A 19901-nucleotide genomic window follows, 5' to 3' on the forward strand; every position below is an offset into this window, starting at 1 on the left:
CCGCAGGGGACGATCGTCGTATTGTGCACCGAGCACATCGTAACCCCTCCACTCCTGCACGCACCATCTGAGAACAAGTAATGGACTTCCTGCAACATACTGTGTGTCACCCCACAACACTGGTCAGTGACTAGTAGCAGCCAGACTATGGCCGCCATTCACGTCACTAACACAAACAGCTGCGTTTGGAGTGATGCCGTGACTGGGAAGCATGGATTGCTGATCAGTGGCGTCGAATTGTGTTCAGCAATAAATCGCGGTTCTGCACTACCCCGAGTGAGGACTGTCGGCTGGTATGGCAGCTAGCTGGGAAGAGGTTCGATACTTCTAATGTTTTGGAGAAGCTCAACAATCATGTCCATTATAATTATCCGGGCTGTTATACCGTGGTTGGTTGATGAATTCTGTGTCAATGCCCAACGTTTCGTCCCCGTCTGTGGAGGACATCTTCAAGTGGGTCTGTAGCTCGATGGAAGGTTCAATACACCCACTGGCTCGCTAATGACTGCCGCTAAATTCCGTGACGTCACGTGCTTTGAAAACGTCAGTGCAATTGGCCGCTGTCCGCTGCCGACGATCGCCGTTGCCATCACCCAGTGGTGGACGGGTGGTACACATCTTCTTCAACACCGGCATCCACATACCGTTTAATTTCACGCCCTCCTCCTTTCGATTGTAATTATTGGGGAGTTTGGCGATTTAGATTGCCTCCCTGTAGAGCCTTTCGTAATATCCGCTTGTGGCCGCTAGTACTTGCGTCTCCTCGAATCGAATACGGTGGTTACCTGGCTGGAAAGCACTCTCCGCAACAGCTGATCGTTCCGTTTCTCCTCTTCTACAATTGGCCTTGTGCTCTTCCAAACGTTTTGAAACAGTTCTTTTAGTGGTACCCACATAAACATCTCCACAGCTGCATGGGATCCTATACACTCCAGCTTTTTCCAATGGTTTGCGAGCGTCCTTGGCAGGCTTAAGGCATTCCTGTATCTTCCTGGTGGGCTTGTAAATTACGGTAATATTCCGCTTCGTCAAGATCCTCCCTATTCTTTCCGTTACATTTTTAACAAACGGCAGGAAAACCTTAGATTTTGCAGTAGCCTGTACGTCACTATGGTTTCTGCGTGGCTGTCTCAACGCGCGTTTTATTTCAGCGGACGAATATCCGTTCTTCATTAGTACATTGTGGAGATGTTCCATCTCAGCGTCGAGCAACTCAGGTTCACAAATATTTCTAGCACTGTCCGCTAACGTCTTGATAGTCTTGATAACACCCCGCTTCTCAGCAATGTTACTCCTGGTGTCATAGAGTAGGGTGCTATCAGAGACGGTACGGTATATCACAGACATTCTGCGTTTTTATGTTACATCTCATGCGACAGCTTCGTCTTGGCATTTTTCAACAGGGCAATGCTCGTCCACACATGGCAGGTGTCTATATGAACTCTCAGTGTGATGCTGAGGTAGCCCTGTGGTCAACAAGATCCACAGATCTGTCCCCAGCAGAGCATTTGTTGGACCAGCTCAGAAGTCAGTACCATGCCAGTGTCATCGTTCAGGATATCGAGGGCCAGTTACAACAGTTGTGAGCCAGATTGCCTCGCGAGAGAATATAGTGGCTTTATTACGCCCTTCCCAACCGAATCAGCGGGTCAGACAGGGTGCAACACCACTCTGATCAGTGGACTCGTACCGATAGGTGTGCTCATGTTGCCAAGTTCTTTGTAAATGTGCCTCTGATTTTTTCACTGAAATAACATCACATACCCTCTCAACACGCGTAGTTTCAATTCGTAGTCTCGTCCCATTCCGTGTGCTGCATATGTTTTGTCAGGCAGCATTTATCTCGCGCAGAGCTCATGGTGGTAAAGTTAGGGAGTTTCCAACTCATACTGAGGTTCATCAGCATTCGCTACTGGAGTAGCAAAATGGAGATATGACAGTGGTTCGCCGGCCGAAGTGGCCGTGCGGTTCTAGGCGCTACAGTCCGGAACCGCGAGACTGCTACGGTCGCAGGTTCGAATCCTGCCTCGGGTATGAATGTGTGTGATGTCCTTAGGTTAGTTAACTAGTTCTAGGGGACTAATGACCTCAGAAGTTGAGTCCCATAGTGCTCAGAGCCATTTGAACCATTTGACAGTGGTTCACGAAGTTTCCTGTATCTTATATCTTAAGGTGGCATGAAGAGTAAATGTGAAAATGTAACAGAATACGCGAGAATGGAGTAGAAGTTACGTCGCGAGCAAAACATGGACCTTCAGGGTGTGAAACTGTAGCAGCTAGGTGGTCGCCCACACTCAAGGAACTCAGCTACTAAAAATAGCTGGTGAGAGGCAGCGTAATGGCGCGCTCGCTCCACAGTGCTAATGAGACGTGATTTATCGGGCTTGGCTGCAGATACTGGGCGTCGATGCAGCGTACAGGCGCGACACGTGGGCGTGTGGCGCTCCGGCAGTTAACCCGGCGACTAGCGCAGGTCACGTGCCAGCCAGTGGCGGCTGCGATCACGTGGCTGGCGAACGGGGCCACAACTGTTCCGCAGCGCACCAGAGTCTGGAACAGTCGCCGTTTGTTGACGGAGGCGTATAAGCTAACTGCACGAAATATTGGTAACCCTCACAAAGCAGCATGCTGCTCGCTTTGGAGCGCTGTAGATCTTCTAGAACTGGTACCCATCACTACTGACGTAGGTCATGGCACTAAAACGTTGTGTATGTGCCAGCTGCTTGTGTGGAATAACTGCAGTTAAATGGTTTGCGCGGATATTCGTGTCATGATACACATCTCGTGTCACTATACACACTTGGGCTCCTTGGTGCTCCCACTCCCGCGCCTCAGAGAACAACTAGAAAATGATCAAGAGTACCCAGGGGAATCACCCAGGCAAGTTTGCGAGTTATATTCAAGGTCATGATATAACTACATCGTTGATGGGAGGCTCTCAGCGAACGGGAGCACCGGCCATTAAAATTGCTACACCACGAAGATGACGATCACGTGCTACAGACGCAAAAATTTAACCGACAGGAAGAAGATGCTGTGATATGCAAATGATTAGCTTTTCAGAGCATTCACACAAGGTTGGTGGCGGTGGAGAACCCTACAACCTGCTGACATGAGAAAAGTTTCCAACCGGTTTCTCATACACAAACAGCAGTTGACCGGCGTTGCCTTGTGAAACGTTGTTGTGATGCCTCGTGTAAGGAGGAGAAATGTGTACCATCACGTTTCCGACTTTGATAAAGGTCGGATTGTAGCCTATCGCGATTGCGGTTTATCGTATCGCGACACTGCTGCTCGCGTTGGTCTAGATCCAATGACTGTTAGCAGAATATGGAATCGGTGGGTTCATGAGGGTAATACGGAACGCCGTGCTAGACCCCAACGGCCTCGTATCACTAGCAGTCGAGATGACAGGCATCTTATCCGCATGGCTGTAACGTATGGTGCAGCCACGTCTCGATCCCTGAGTCAACAGATGGGGACGTTTGCAAGACTACAACCATCTGCACGAACAGTTCGACGACGTTTGCAGCAGCATGAACTATCAGCTCGGAGACCATGGCTGCGGTTACCCTTGACGCTGCATCACAGACAGGAGCGCCTGCGATGGTGTACTCAACGACGAACCTGGGTGCACGAATGGCAGAACGTCATTTTTTCGGATGAATCCAGGTTCTGTTTACAGCATCATGATGGTCGCATGCGTGTTTGGTGACATTGCGGTCCCTGCGAAACCCTAGATTTCAGCAGGATAATGCACGACCGCATGTTGCAGGTCCTGTACGGGCCTTTCTGGATAAAGAAAATGTTCGACTGCTGCCGTGGCCAGCACATTATCCAGATCTCTCACCAACTGAAAACGTCTGGTCAATGGTGGTCGAGCAACTGGCTCGTCATAATACGCCAGTCACTACTCTTCATGAACTGTGGTATCGTGGTGAAGCTGCATGGGCAGCTGTAGCTGTACACGACATCCAAGCTCTGTTTAACTCAATGCCCAGGCGTATCAAGGCCGTTATTACGGCCAGAGGTGGTTGTTCTGGGTACTGATTTCTCAGGATCTATGCACTCAAATTGAGTGAAAATGTAATCACATGTCAGTTCTAGTATAATATATTTGTCCAATGAATATCCGTTTATCATCCGCATTTCTTCTTGGGGCAGCAATTTTAATGGCCAGTGGTGTATATATAGAGATAGATAGATAGATAGATAGATAGAGAGAGAGAGAGAGAGAGAGAGAGAGCGATGTTAAGACCTCTAATGAAGGGTTGAGCTAATTATAAAAGATGATAAGGCGAAGGAGACGAGGGTGCTTGAACTTCACTGATCCCATTGGTTGAGATGGGTTTTCCACCAATTTTAAGTCATGTGACCATTACGGAGTTACGTCAGGATCTTGAATATAGGTCGCACAGTTGCCTTGGGGTTTCACATGGGTCCTTTTGATCATTTCCCAGTGGTTCCCCGTGGGAGATGGAGTCGGGGCACCAGTGAACCCAAGTGTGTTCCGGTTTTCCCACAGTCCATGTTTCACTACCATACAATGCTGTACTCCAGACGTACATCCTCAGTAATTTCTTCCTCAAATGAAGGCCGGTATTTGATATTAGTAGACTTCTCTTGCCCAGAAACGCCTTTTTTGCCATAGCGAATCTGCTTTTGATGTCCTCCTTGCTCCGTCCGTCATTGGTTATTTTACTGCCTAGGTAGCAGAATTCCTTAACTTCATCTGCTTCGTCACCATCAATCCTGATGTTAAGTTTCTCGCTCTTCTCTTCTCGACTACTTCTCATTACCTTCGTCTTTCTTCGATTTACTCTCAATCCATACTGCGTACTCATTAGACTGTTCATTCCGTTCAGCAGATCATTTAATTCTTCTTCACTTTCACTCAGGATAGCAATGTCATCAGCGAATCGTATCATTGATATCCTCTCACCTTGTATTTTAATTCCACTCCTGAACCTTTCTTTTATTTCCGTCATTGCTTCTTCGATGTACAGATTGAAGAGTAGGGGCGAAAGGCTACAGCATTGTCTTACACCCTTCTTAATACGAGCACTTCGTTCTTGATCGTCCATTCTTATTATTCCCTCTTGGTTGTTGTACATATTGTATATGACCCGTCTCTCCCTATAGCTTACCCCTACTTTTTTTCAGAATCTCGAACAGCTTGCACAATTTTATATTGTCGAACGCTTTTTCCAGGTCGACAAATCCCATGAAAGTGTCTTGATTTTTCTTTAGCCTTGCTTCCATTATTAGCCGTAACGTCAGACTTGCCTCTCTCGTCCCTTTACTTTTCCTAAAGCCAAACTGATCGTCACCTAGCGCATTCTCAATTTTCTTTTCCATTCTTCTGTATATTATTTTTGTAAGCAGCTTCGATGCATGAGCTGTTAAGCTGATTGTACGATAATTCTCGCACTTGTCAGCTCTTGCCGTCTTCCGAATTGTGTGGATGATGCTTTTCCGAAAGTCAGATGGTATATAGCCAGACTCATATATTCTACACACCAACGTGAATAGTCGTTTTGTTGCCACTTCCCCCAATGATTTTAGAAATTCTGATGGAATGTTGTCTATCCCTTCTGCCTTATTTGACCGCAAGTCCTCCAAAGCTCTTTTAAATTCCGATTCTAATACTGGATCCCCTATCTCATCTAAATCGACTCCTGTTTCTTCTTCTATCACATCAGACAAATCTTTACGCTCATAGAGGCATTCAATGTATTCTTTCCACCTATCTGCTCTCTCCTCTGCATTTAACAGTGGAATTCCCGTTGCACTCTTAATGTTACTACCGTTGCTTTTAATGTCACCAAAGGTTGTTTTGACTTTCCTGTATGCTGAGTCTGTCCTTCCGACAATATCTTTTTCGATGTCTTCACATTTTTCTTGCAGCCATTTCGTCTTAGCTTCCCTGCACTTCCTATTTATTTCATTCCTCAGCGACTTGTATTTCTGTATTCCTGATTTTCCGGGAACATGTTTGTACTTCCTCATCAATCAACTGAAGTATTTCTTCTGTTACCCATGGTTTCTTCGCAGTTACCTTCTTTGTACCTATGTTTTCCTTCCCAACTTTTGTGACGGCCCTTTTTAGAGATGTCCATTCCTCTTCAACTGTACTGCCTACTGCGCTATTCCTTATTGCTGTATCTATAGCGTTAGAGAACTTCAAACGTATCTCGTCATTCCTTAGTACTTCCGTATCCCACTTCTTGGCATATTGATTCTTCCTGACTAATGTCTTGAACTTCAGCCTACTCTTCATCACTACTATATTGTGATTTGAGTCTATATCTGCTCCTGGGTACGCCTTACAATCCAGTATCTGATTTCGGAATCTCTGTCTGACCATGATGTAATCTAATTGAAATCTTCCCGTATCTCCCGGCCTTTTCCAAGTATACCTCCTCCTCTTGTGATTCTTGAACAGGGTATTCGCTATTACTAGCTGAAACTTGTTACAGAACTCAATTATTCTCCTCTTTCATTCCTTGTCCCAAGCCCATATTCTCCTGTAACCTTTTCTTCTACTCCTTCCCCTACAACTGCATTCCAGTCGCCCATGACTATTAGATTTTCGTCCCCCTTTACATACTGCATTACCCTTTCAATATCCTCATACACTTTCTCTATCTGTTCATCTTCAGCTTGCGACGTCGGCATGTATACCTGAACTATCGTTGTCGGTGTTGGTCTGCTGTCGATTCTGATTAGAACAACCCGGTCACTGAACTGTTCACAGTAACACACCCTCTGCCCTACCTTCCTATTCATAACGAATCCTACACCTGTTATGCCATTTTCTGCTGCTGTTGATATTACCCGATACTCATCTGCCCAGAAATCCTTGTCTTCCTTCCACTTCACTTCACTGACCCCTACTATATCTAGATTGAGCCTTTGCATTTCCCTTTTCAGATTTTCTAGTTTCCCTACCATGTTCAAGCTTCTGACATTCCACGCCCCGACTCGTAGAACGTTATCCTTTCGTTGATTATTCAATCTTTTTCTCATGGTACCCTCCCTTTTGGCAGTCCCCTCCCGGAGATCCGAATGGGGGACTATTCCGGAATCTTTTCCCAATGGAGAGATCATCATGACACGTTACGTGTCTTTAATGCAGTGGTTTCCATTGCCTTCTGCATCTTCATGTCGTTGATCATTGCTGATTCTTCCGCCTTTAGGGGCAATTTCCCACCCCTAGGAGAAGAGAGTGCCCTGAACCTCTATCCGCTCCTCCGCCCTCTTTGACAAGGCCGTTGGCAGAATGAGGCTGACTTCTTATGCCGGAAGTCTTCGGCCGCCAATGCTGATTATTTATCATAATTTAGGCAGTGGCGGGGATCGAACCCGGGACCGAAGACGTTTTGATTATGAATCAAAGACGCCACCCCTAGACCACGGGTAATTAGATACCGGATGTGATAAGATAGTTATCTGGCCTTGATCTGGCCCTCGATAACTAATACTTGCCAGTTGTGGCCGTATGTGGCTGTATGGTGTCACAAGCATGTATTGCTAACACAGCTGCAGGATATCGAAACCCTGAAACTTTTCTCAATGCCTGGCAGTGTGTTTTGGAAATGGTGCTCACCGGGCGTGACGTGAAGCGACGCTCTGGAAGTGATACATCGCCCGAAGTTTGCCTGTCTCTGAACTGGTCCCGCTGCCCTACTGATGTGCACATGATCACACGCTGAATAAAGTTGTCCGATTTGTTGCTGTATCAACCCAGAATAGTGTACTCGTAGCCATGTAATGCAGCACAGGAACAGTGCTGTAAAGATGCTGACTGACAGGGACTAGGGACAAGCGTCGCGCCTTGTCAGCGATAATCGGTTTCTAGCTCTACAGGAGATGCTGCTGTCAGTGAATGCAGTTCCATCTCAACCAGTTTACCAGTGGACTCTGGAAGGGAAGTGCATGAAATGGACACTTGGAGTCGGGAGCTACACTCGCTGTGAGCAGGCGGTGCAATTCAGGCTGCAAGTGTTTCCGTAATTTTTTTCGTACCATGACTTGGCCCCACTCATTCAAGTTACCCTGAACGTGAATCAAGATGTTTACTTCAGTATTCTCCGTGACCAGCTACTCTACTTTCTTCTACATTTTCATGATATCTTCCAAAATGACAGCAACTGGTTTCAAACTGGTCTGACGAACGCTGAAGCAGCCTATCGCAACTCTACTACTACTCCCTTAAATCACCCGGTCAGAATCCCATAGAAAATGTCTGAGGCTATTTGGAGCAGCGGTTGAAACGAAGCCAATAACATCCTCATAACATGGTAGCTGTAGTGGATCTAATCATCGAAGAGTGACTTTATCTGGTCATGGAGTAGCTGAAGAAATATGTGGACTCTCTTCCTCGCCGAATAGAAGCCATTATAAAGGCTAGACGCGGTGTGGCACTGTATTAACGTGAGATCTCCAGGGAGGTGACTAATTTTTGGTCAAATTTGTCGTCAGTTGCAGGTTCATTTGTAAATCACAATGCTTTGCTAGCCATGGCCCTATTCCAGGCGGTATGCCTCTGCCGGACGTGGAGATGACTTAGACCAGTTGAAAGGAATGGGTGACTATGGGTGACTACGGTATGTGGCTTGAGGATAAACTGAGCAGAGACCAAAGAGTGATAAAGAGTAGTGAAAGGTAAAGTCTGTGACGGAAGTCAATGACTTGCCTAATGGCCTGACTGCATGCACAGTGCGGCCTTTCTCCGCTATGCCGGACCCATCGCCCCAGAAGCCTTTTACCTTTGGGAAAGCTGCACAGTACTCAGATGATAGCAGGCTGAGTGGACCTGTGGCCCTCCTAGAGGGACTGGAGTTAGTAAAACTCCGCGCCCCTACCTGGGTTTGAAACCGGGGCCTAAAGGGCTGCAGTCTAGTGCTGTACTGAACAGACCACCACAACCACGACGGCGAGTAGTAGGAAAATAACCACTTGTTTAATATCAAAATGAGGTACGGTGCAGTAGTAGAACATGTAAAAGAATTATTTTATCTAGAAAATTACACTGGATGCCTGAAGTAAGGAAGATATCAGAAGTGTGTTGACATAGGGAAAGAGAATCTTCTTTATTTAGAGAGATCTGCTGATATTCAAATTTGATGTGGACCTGAGGAAGCTGTTCCTTAAAGCCACACTATAGTAAAGAAACGAAACTGAAGCACGTTAAAAATTAAGTGGACAGGTGAACTAAGAAATAAAACAGTGCTAGTAGGCGAGGGAGACCTATTCGAAAATGTGATGGTTCCAGGGGGGGGGGGGGGGGGGGAATCGAGCGCACACGGGACGGGGTTGGTTATGTTGTTTGAGAGCACGCACAGAACGCTTGTAAAAGGGGTTGGCTGCCGGATAGCCTATACTAGCTGCGCATGCGCACGAGTGAGCCGAATGGCTGTCGACAATGCCCGCGCCCTGCGCTTGCAACATTGTAACAGTCTAAACGATATCCATGAATAGTTGTTTTGGGATCGGAAGGAGCGATAAAATGGAAAATAATAAAGGGTGGCCAAGTCTAGAATAATGAAGGAAATTATAGAGGATTTAGGTGTAGTAGTTACACAGAGACGAGGAGAGAAGCAAAGACAACAAAAGTTGTACGATAGCATCAGGCCATTCGAAAGACTGACGACTTAACACTGCAGACGTTTTTCATTTTGTAACCTGTAGTCCCTGTTTTGTATCTGCATTCACGAAGCTAAAAGTGTGCGTGCTATGCATATAAATGCTAAATTTGCGACTACGGGTTACAGAATAAAATGCAGCTGCAACGTTGAAAATACAGTCGCCAAAAATGTAGTATTGGAAGAAATATACAAATGTATTACACCGCCTGAAGGTGGGTAAAAATCCGAAAGCGTCTGGATATAAATATAGCTATACAAGAAGCAGTTGGTTGCTGCATTTTTATATTTTCTTCCCTAACGGAGGGGGGTACCCTGTGTATCCTACCCAGAAAGTTGTTCAGTTCCTAGACTTCCAAGCAGTTAGAACTGTGTTTAATCGTTATTGGCTTCTTCTTTAGTAACAAACAGTCCTAACCACTGTGTTTTGCTAGTTATTCCTACATGTTTAATGTTTTCTTCTCGCTCTTCCTGATCTCCTGGCAAACTTTCTCTTACATCATGGAAAAACTAAGACCTTCAAGGTACGCACGAAGAGTCCAGTAACAGTACCCTGTTAACACTGAGGCCTTTCTCGACAGCAGAAGCAAAAACATTCCAGTAAACATGCATCGGTGAATGAGCCATTTGCGAGATAATTGCATGTGCACGGCTACGAGCTGCTGCTGACGTCAGGTATGAAATATTTTCCTGATCAGTAGAAATGTATATGGAATATAAACTTTTTAATTAAGTCTCAATCTAGTTGGGCTCAAATTTCACCATGGGCCATTCAGGGGAATGCGATGAATAAGTGATGGGCACCGGAAATTTTTTCTGCTGATGTCAGACGACATGTAACGCGCCAATATGCTCCAAGATGTGTGTATAGGTTAGTCAGGCCCTGTACCTTGGCCTCCAAGATCACCTAACCTCAAACCTCTTGCTTTTTCTGTATGGGGTCATGTCAAAAGTGAAGTGTACCACACTGCTATCAATAGTGTTGAACTGGAGCAGCAAACTGTGCAATTTCGTCGAGGTTTACGAGGTAATCTACGGGTGTTTGAAAGAAATGGTAACTCAGTCTGTAGCTCCGGGTCTAGTACCTAGCATTTCTCTTTCCTGATCGCGGGGTCCGGAGTTCGATTCTCAGCCAGGTCGGAGACTATATTCATTCGGGGATTGGGTGTCTGTGTTGTTGCAATCATTTCATTTCATCTTCATCCACGTGCAAGTACTTGCCCTACTTCGCCACACTCTGTTCTGCTGCCTTTCGCAATATGTACAGATTTCAGGCAATTCGTTATGATGCAGCCCGCTGATGTATACAATTCGGAGCAGCGACGCCATCAGATCAGTCTATCTACATAAGTTTCGTTATTATTTATCAGAAATAAAAAAATTCTTCCCATGGTTGGTTAGTTTCATATCGAACGTATGGCAAATACATCTGTTCTGCGTGAATTTCGTCTACAAGATGAAAGTCATTGTACGTCTCTTCATCAAAGCAATAGTATTTACAGCTAAGATTTATCAATATACTTCCCGGAAACTTTTCTACAGTGGTGAAGGCACTACAGCTGCGTTGAAATATGCCAATCAGATTGCTTTATCAGGTAATCACATCTGAATACTGGCTGAAAATCTGGGTGAAACTTCTTTCAAAATTTTAACTGAACATGTAGCTTAATTTTTCAAGGTAGGTTTTCAACTCACTATTTCGATTAGATATTTCACTATGTGTAAGCTCATTCCTATAAAGCTACAGAATTTTGGTGGCAAATAGAGGCGAGGTGCCTGGGCTGATAATACACTATAAAAGCCGTGGCAGCGGGCTGACAGGTTTCCTGTACTCACAGCAGGGGTAGTCCGCGGTGGACTGCAGCCAGTGGTAGATGAGCCACCCCTCCAGCTCCAGGAGGGTGGAGCGGCCCAGCGACACGAGTCCCCAGCCCGCCAGCCTGGTGCTTCTCTATTCTGGAAAAACAACGACAACAGCGTCATCACACCTAATACATCACAGTACGATCTACAGGGTGTTCAAAATGAAAGTGGCCCACAAAATACATCACGCACCTTAAGACAGGCAACCCACCTTACATCTCCATCCAGGGGCAGATGGCGTAAGTTGGATTGCCTACCTTAAGGGGCGTGATGTATTTACCGAGAGATTTTTATTTTGCCTAAACTGTGCAAACAAGCGGCGCTATGCCCTATTGTAAGCTCATTACCTATTTTTATAACGTGTATGACATCTAGTTTACTTATACTTTTTGACAGTGAATTGCTGCCTAAGACACACGAAACTAAATTTCGATTAGGGACACTTACCACAGTTCACGTGCAACAGTAATTAGTACCATGTGGTTCGATCGTATAGCACACATCTGCGTAGTTGGTCTCTTTCGAGATAAATATCAGGACTACTGAAACAACATAAAACCTGTTTCAAACATTAATGTTTATTTTTTTCAGAGTACAACGGCAATAATCACTGTACTGAAATCAATCAGTGAAGTTACATAATCTCCGCTTGCTTTCACCCATATAAAGTGAAAAATGCTACAAAATTAACTACTGCTGCAGATGTGCAGTAGAAGCAGCGAACTATTATTAGACAAGTATGAGTCAGCACAAAAAGGCACCACAACAACGTAAGAAGGAAAAAAGACAATACTTCGGTAACTTTTCCCAAGTTTTCACTCTAGTTTTGTATTGCGAATATTTTAGTCTTATATTTGATACTCAACAGTTATCAACTTTATGCTGTTACATTAGTAACTGTAACTTTCTGTTCCAACGATCAGAGAGTAGATATGTTTACAATGTGGTGCCTCTCCAGCCCTGTTCGCTTGAAGAATTACTATGTAGCGTATTATGTTGTGTACAGAAGTTAGTTGGGCTTATAACTTAGTTTCTAAGTGCTTTACTACTGCCTTTATCTTTCTTTTTCAAACAGATTATATGATGATGACATGGTGATACTTTGAGAGTGACAACTGAATCACTTTATTCCATACTAAATTTGTCTCGGTATTTAAAAATTGCTTTCCTAGCCGGAGTGGCCGTGCGGTTCTAGGCGCTACAGTCTGGAACCGAGCGACCGCTACGGTCGCAGGTTCGAATCCTGCCTCGGGCATGGATGTGTGTGATGTCCTTAGGTTAGTTAGGTTTAAGTAGTTCTAGGCGGCTGATGACCTCAGAAGTTAAGTCGCATAGTGCTCAGAGCCATTTGAACCATTGCTTTCCTAAAAAATTGCTGGAAGCTTAATTAAAAAAAAAAGAAGAAACAAGTAAGCTGTGGATAATCAAGGGAATTGAAATCTCATGCAAGAGGAAGAGGGAAATTTGTATAAAGGCCAAAGTAATCGAACATCAGACATTATTTGCATATTACAAAAAATACTGTAATATTTTAAGGAAAGTCATTACAGTGTCCAGAAGTATGCACATTCTGACAGAAGTAAATAATGGAGATAATAAGATTAAAACTATATGGGACATTGTCAAACAGCAGACAGGACAGTCAGTCAGTGTACAAGATACCACAAAAATTAAACTAAATGACACTGTTGTGACTGATAATTCACAGGTTGCAAGTACTTTTAACGATCAGTTTCTAAGTGTAGCAGCAAAAGCAGGATTACATGGTTCAGTGGCAGAAGCATAAGACTATATTAAAAATAGATGTAGCACCAACATCCTTCAATGACATAAATATAATTCTGAAAATTCTAAAAACCAAAAGCTCATGTGGTGTTGATGGAATTTGAAACAGAATCCTGATGGGATTTCAAAAAGAATTCTGAAAAGTTATTCCAGCTTAAAAAGTAATGTCCTCAGTAACATATGCAATGTGTCACTGACACAAGGACTTATTCCAGACAGGCTAAAATATGTAACATATCTCTTCACTAGAAAGATGACAAGACATACTTAAACAATTATGGTCTAATTTCCTTACTGACATTTTCTTCCAAAATATTCGGAAAAGTAATGTTCTCGATAGTAGTCTCACAAGTAAGTGGAAACAATTTACTTAGCATATGAAACTTCCTGGCTCATTAAAACTGTGTGCCGGGCCGAGACTCGAATTCGGGACCTGTGGCTAAGCAATGTCTCCGCAATTTCCTTTCTTCCACGAGTGCTAGTTCTGCAAGGTTCGCAGGGGAGCTTCTGTGAAGTTTGGGAGGTAGGAGACAAAATACTGGCAGAAGTAAAGCTGTGAGGACGGGGCGTGAGTCGTGCTTGGTAGCTCAGATGGTAGAGCACTTGCCCGCGAAAGGCAATGGTCCCGAGTTCGAGTCTCGGCCGGCACACAGTTTTAATCGGCCAGGAAGTTTCATATCAGCGCGCACTCCGCTGCAGAGTGAAAATCTCATTCTGGATACTTAGCATATAACAGTTTGGATTCCAGAAGGGTTGGTCAACTGCAAATGCTATTTATACATTCTCTCATTAAACAGCACAAGCATTAAATAGAAAAATATAGGCAGCTGGTGCTTTTCGTGATCTTCCCAAGGTGTCTGGATGTGTAGATCATGTTACTCTCGTAGAAAAAGGCAAGTTTTATGAAATTGGTGCCTTTACACAAATCTAGTTTGAATCATTCTTAACTAACAGAATGCAAAACGTTGTGATGAATAACTCAAAAAATTTCGGAAGGATAGACAATTTCAGTTACTGGAGAGAAATCTCAAAGGGAGTCCCACAGGGTTCAATTTTGTGTCCACTCTACTCCTTATTCACTGACAGACAAAAATTGCAACACCAAAAAATAATATAGTGTAACGAAATTTTGGGAATACATTTCTTTAGGTAATATATTTAAGTGGTTAACATAGCTGGATCACAGGTTGATGTAAGTGGGAGGTAAGCTGTTGCAAATGTGAAATACTGGTAAATTAATAATAGGTGTAACCGTCAATATGCTGAAATCAAGCATGCAAATAAGCATGAATTGTGTTGTACAAAAGCCGGACGTCAGTTTGCGGCATGGATTCCATGCATGTTGCACTTGGTCGGTCAATACAGTGACGGCGAATGCTGTTCGTGGATTACGCTGGAGTTGTCGTCGGACTATGTGCCATATGTGCTCGTTTTGAGACATATCAGGTGATCGAGCAGCCCAAGGTAACATATAGACACTCTGTAGAGCAGGTTGGGTTACAACAGCGGTATGTGGGAGAGAGCATTATCCTGTTGGAAAACACCCCATTGAATGATGGACACGAATGGCAGCACACCAGGTCGAATCAACAGACTGACGTAGAGATTTGCAGTGATGGTACGTAGGATAGCCACGAGAGTGCTCTTCCTGTTATACGGAATCGGACTTCAGATCATAACTCCACGTGTAACTCCAGTGTGTGTACTACGCAGGTTGGTTGCAGGCCGTCAACTGGCCTCCTAACCAACATACGGCCATCAGTGGCTCCGGGACAAAACCACGTTTCACCATCAAGCACGACTGACCTCAACTCTGCCTCCAAGGAGCTCTTGATTTTCACCACTGAAGTTGCAAATGACGGTGTGAAACATCCCCTTAGAACAATTTATGAATTATTGTGCTGATAAACCCCTTACGTAATTTGATTTTCAAACAGCTGAGGAAAACTGAACGTGCACAGACATTTCTCTCTTTGCTTATTCAGATCATCAATAAACTGACACACAATATTTTTAGCACAATGCAATCTGACTTTCAATAATCCCTACAAGAGACTAACAATAACCTGTAACTTTCATGAATCACTTACCTCACAAAAATCTTCGTTACTCGAACTACTGCAATACAGCGAGCGCCAATACTGCCAGCTAAATAAAAGATTCTAAGTACTGAAGGCACTAACTACTGATAGGCATAGTTAGCAAATGAAAGATTTCGATAGAGAACAAACAATGTATTTACGTTAATAGTGTTCAAAAGTAATTACATATATATCAGTTCATGATATCCAGTATTACAAATTTACTCTTTCTGGCGGACACACGTCCAGATCGTCCGCTCTTAAAATTCTGCCATCTCTCTCCCCACATCCACCACTGCTGGCGGCCCACCTGCAACTGCGCAACGCTACGCTCTGTTCACATCCAACTGCCCAACACTACAATGGTAAATATTCTATCAATGCAAACCAGCTACAGTCTACACACAGCACAGTCAGTGATTTTCATACAGAGCGCTACGTGGCGTTACCAATATAAAAACCTAAACAGCCTAGTTACATAGCCCCCATGCTCCCCACAAAAAATTTTTACAAATTGTTTTTGGCACTGGCCAATAGATATTTGTTAAAATTTTTTTATATTAACACTAACAAATATATCAAATGCACACACTTATCGATACAATGTTGGTCAAAAGCTAAAATTTTCTCACAGTCCATAAGAGCCGCCAGCAGTGGTGGATGTGGGGGGAGAGATGGCAGGATTTTAAGAGCGGACGATCTGGACGTGTGTCCGCCAGAAAGAGTAAATTTGTAATACTGGATATCATGAGTTGATATATATATATATATATATATATATATATATATATATATATATATATATAGGGTGTTACAAAAAGGTACGGCAAAACTTTCAGTAAACATTCCTCACACACAGAGAAAGAATGTATGTTATGTGGACATGTGTCCGGAAACGCTTACTTTCCATGTTAAAGCTCATTTTATTACTTCTCTTCAAATCACATTAATCATGGAATGGAAACACACAGCAACAGAACGTACCAGTGTAACTTCAAACACTTTGTTACAGGAAATTTTGTCCTCCGTTAGTGAGGATACATGCATCCACCCTCCGTCGCGTGGAATCCCTGACGCGCTGATGCAGCCCTGGAGAATGGCGTATTGTATCACAGCCGTCCACAATACGAGCACGAAGAGTCTCTACATTTGGTACCGGGATTGCGTAGACAAGAGCTTTCAAATGCCCTCATAAATGAAAGTCAAGAGGGTTGAGGTCAGGAGCGCGTGGAGGCCATGGAACTGGTCCGCCTCTACCAATCCATCGGTCACCGAATCTGTTGTTGAGAAGCGTACGAACACTTCGACTGAAATGTGCAGGAGCTCCATCGTGCATGAACCACATGTTGTGTCGTACTTGTAAAGGTACATGTTCTAGCAGCACAGGTAGAGTATCCCGTACGAAATCATGGCAGTGAATCGAGGAAGTACAGTACATACTGACGAAACTAAAATGAGCTCTAACATGGAAATTAAGCGTTTCCGGACACATGTCCACATAACATCTTTTCTTTATTTGTGTGTGATGAATGTTTCCTGAAAGTTTGGCCGTACCTATATATATATATATATATATATATATATATATATATATATATATATATATATATATAAGTTTTGAACAGTATTAAGGTAAATACATTGTTTGTTCTCTATCGAAATCTTTCATTTGCTAAATACGCCAATCAGTAGTTAGTGCCTTCAGTAATTAGAATCTTTTATTTAGCTGCAGTATTGGCGCTCGCTGTATTGAAGTAGTTCGAGTAACGAAGATTTTTGTGAGGTAAGTGATTCATGAAAGTTATAGGTTATTGTTAGTCAGGGCCACTCTTTTGTAAGGATTATTGAAAGTCAGATTGCATTGTGCTAAAAATATTGTGTGTCAGTTTACTGATGATCTGAATAAGAAAAGAGAGAAATGTCTGTGCACGTTCAGTTCTGCTCAGCTGTTTGAAAATCAAATAACATAAGGGGTTTATCAGCACAATCATTCATACATTTTTCTAAGGGGATGTTTCAGGTGGCTTGGGGTCAATGGAACGCACACTACAGGGCGTCAGTGGAATACACGCTACAGGGCGTCTGATTCGGACCTGTCGTTGGAGTAAACGACTGATAACAGTTCGTTGTGTTACTGTGGTGCCAACTGCTACTCGGATTGCTACTACAGACGCAGTCGGTGCGCCAGAGCCATACGCAGAACACGACTGTTTTACCTCTCTGTAGTACGACGTGGCCGTCTGGAGCGTGACATTCTTGCAACCGTACATTCTCGTGATCGCCACTGTCAGTAGTCACGTACAGTTGTAACATTCCTGTCAACTCATTCTGCAATATCGAAGAAGGAACATCCAGTTTCTCGTAACCCTTTTACACGACCTCGTCCAGAATCCGTGATTTGTTGATAATGACACCTATGAATGGGTTGAAAATAAATAAGTCGCCAGGTCCTGATGGGATTCCAATTCGGTTCTACAGAGAGTACTCTATTGCATTGGCTCCTTACTTAGCTTGCTATTATCGCGAATCTCCCGAGCGACTGGAAAAAAGCGCAGGTGACGCCTGTATATAAGAAGGGTAGAAAGACGGATCCTCAAAATTACAGACCAATATCCTTAACATCGGTTTGTTTCAGGGTTCTCGAACATATTCTCAGTTCGAATATAATGAATTTCCTTGAGACAGAGAAGTTTCTGTCCATGCATCAGCACGGCTTTAGAAAGCATCGCTCCTGCGAAACGCAACTCGCCCTGTTTTCACATGGTGTCTTGTGAACCATGGATGAAGAGTATCAGACGGATGCCATATTCCTTGACTTCCGGAAAGCGTTTGACTCGGTGCCCCACTGCAGACTCCTAACTAAGGTGCGAGCATATGGGATTGGTTCCCAAGTATGTGAGTGGCTCGAAGACTTGTTAAGTAATACAACCCAGTACGTTGTCCTCGATGGTGAGTGTTCATCGGAGGTGAGAGTATCATCTGGAGTGCCCCAGGGAAGTATGGTAGGTCCGCTGTTGTTTTCTATCTACATAAATGATCTTTTGGATAGGGTGGATAGCCATGTGCGGCTGTTTGCTGATGATGCTGTGGTGTACGGGAAGATGTCGTCGTCGAGTGACTGTAGGAGGATACAAGATGACTTGGACAGGATTTGTGATTGGTTTAAAAAATGGCAGCTAACTCTAAATATAGATAAATGTAAATTAATGCAGATGAATAGGAAAAAGAATCCTGTAATGTTTGAATACTCCATTAGTAGTGTAGCGCTTGACACATTCACGTCGATTAATTATTTGGGCGTAACACTGCAGAGCGATATGAATTGGGACAAGTATGTAATGGCAGTTGTGGGGAAGGTGGATAGTCGTCTTCGGTTCATTGGTAGAATTTTGGGAAGATGCGGTTCATCTGTAAAGGAGACCGCTTATAAAACACTAGTACGACCTATTCTTGAGTACTGCTCGAGCGTTTGGGATCCCTATCAGGTCGGATTGAGGGAGGACATAGAAGCAATTCAGAGGCGGGCTGCTAGATTTGTCACTGGTAGGTTTGATCATCAGCCGAGTGTTACGGAAATGCTTCAGGAACTCGGGTGGGAGTCTAGAGGAAAGGAGGCGTTCTTTTCGTGAATCGCTACTGAGGAAATTTAGAGAACCAGCATTTGAGGCTGACTGCAGTAAAATTTTATTGCCGCCAACTTAAATTTCGCGGAAAGACCACAGAGATAAGATAAGAGAGATTAGGGCTCGTACAGAGGCATATAGGCAGTCATTTTTCCCTCGTTCTGTTTGGGAGTGGAACAGGGAGTGAAGATGCTAGTTGTGGTACGAGGTACCCTCCGCCACGCACCGTATGGTGGAGTGCGGAGTATGTGTGTAGATGTAGATGTAGAAGACATTCTTGACTAACATCAACGCACTACGTCCAATCTCAAAGGCAATTAACGCTCACTATTCTTTCAGCGTGTATTTAAAGCAAACCTAATTTGCAGCCTCATAGTGGCGCTAGTAGCACCATTCTTATGCGACTGGAGCGAAATCTGAATACACGTCATGTTTCAGATGTAGAAATAAGCTTACGAACTTTCGTTTATGTCGTACATCTCCTTCTTGCTGCTGCGGCTTTCTTCCATTAGTGTATATGTGAATGACGTTTCACTTACACACAAGAAGCAGAAATGCTACTGTTTGGAGATGATGTTAGTATTATAATAAATTCTATTAGAGCGAAAACAACGAAAGGATGGTAAATGATATTTTCCAAATAATTATGAAGTAGTCCGCAGAAAATGTACTGTCCCTAAATTTTGAGAACAGCACACTACATTGAGTTCTGTAAAATAAATAGACTCGTACCGACAATAGATGTAGCAAATGACCATAATTCAGTAAATAGGGTAGACTGTTTCAAATTTTTGAGTGCATGTATTGGTGGAAACCTGAAATTGAAGAAGCATGGTAACGTACTTTTCATACAATTAAGCTCAGCTACTTTTCCTTTTCGTATAATTTCCAATCTCGGAAAC

At 43.7% G+C, this 19901-nt stretch overlaps 1 protein-coding gene across 1 annotated transcript in view; it reads right to left on the reverse strand.

Moving 5' to 3' along the window:
• The window catches only part of LOC126198720 (tumor necrosis factor alpha-induced protein 8-like protein), a 949023-nt gene that overhangs the window by 493959 nt on the left and 435163 nt on the right, over nucleotides 1–19901 (reverse strand). The window contains exon 3 of the mRNA XM_049935239.1: nucleotides 11484–11603. The gene's annotated coding sequence lies outside the window, so the exon portion shown is untranslated. The remainder of the gene's footprint in view (nucleotides 1–11483; nucleotides 11604–19901) is intronic.

Source organism: Schistocerca nitens, chromosome 8, assembly GCF_023898315.1.
Source record: "Schistocerca nitens isolate TAMUIC-IGC-003100 chromosome 8, iqSchNite1.1, whole genome shotgun sequence".
NCBI lineage: Eukaryota > Metazoa > Arthropoda > Insecta > Orthoptera > Acrididae > Schistocerca > Schistocerca nitens.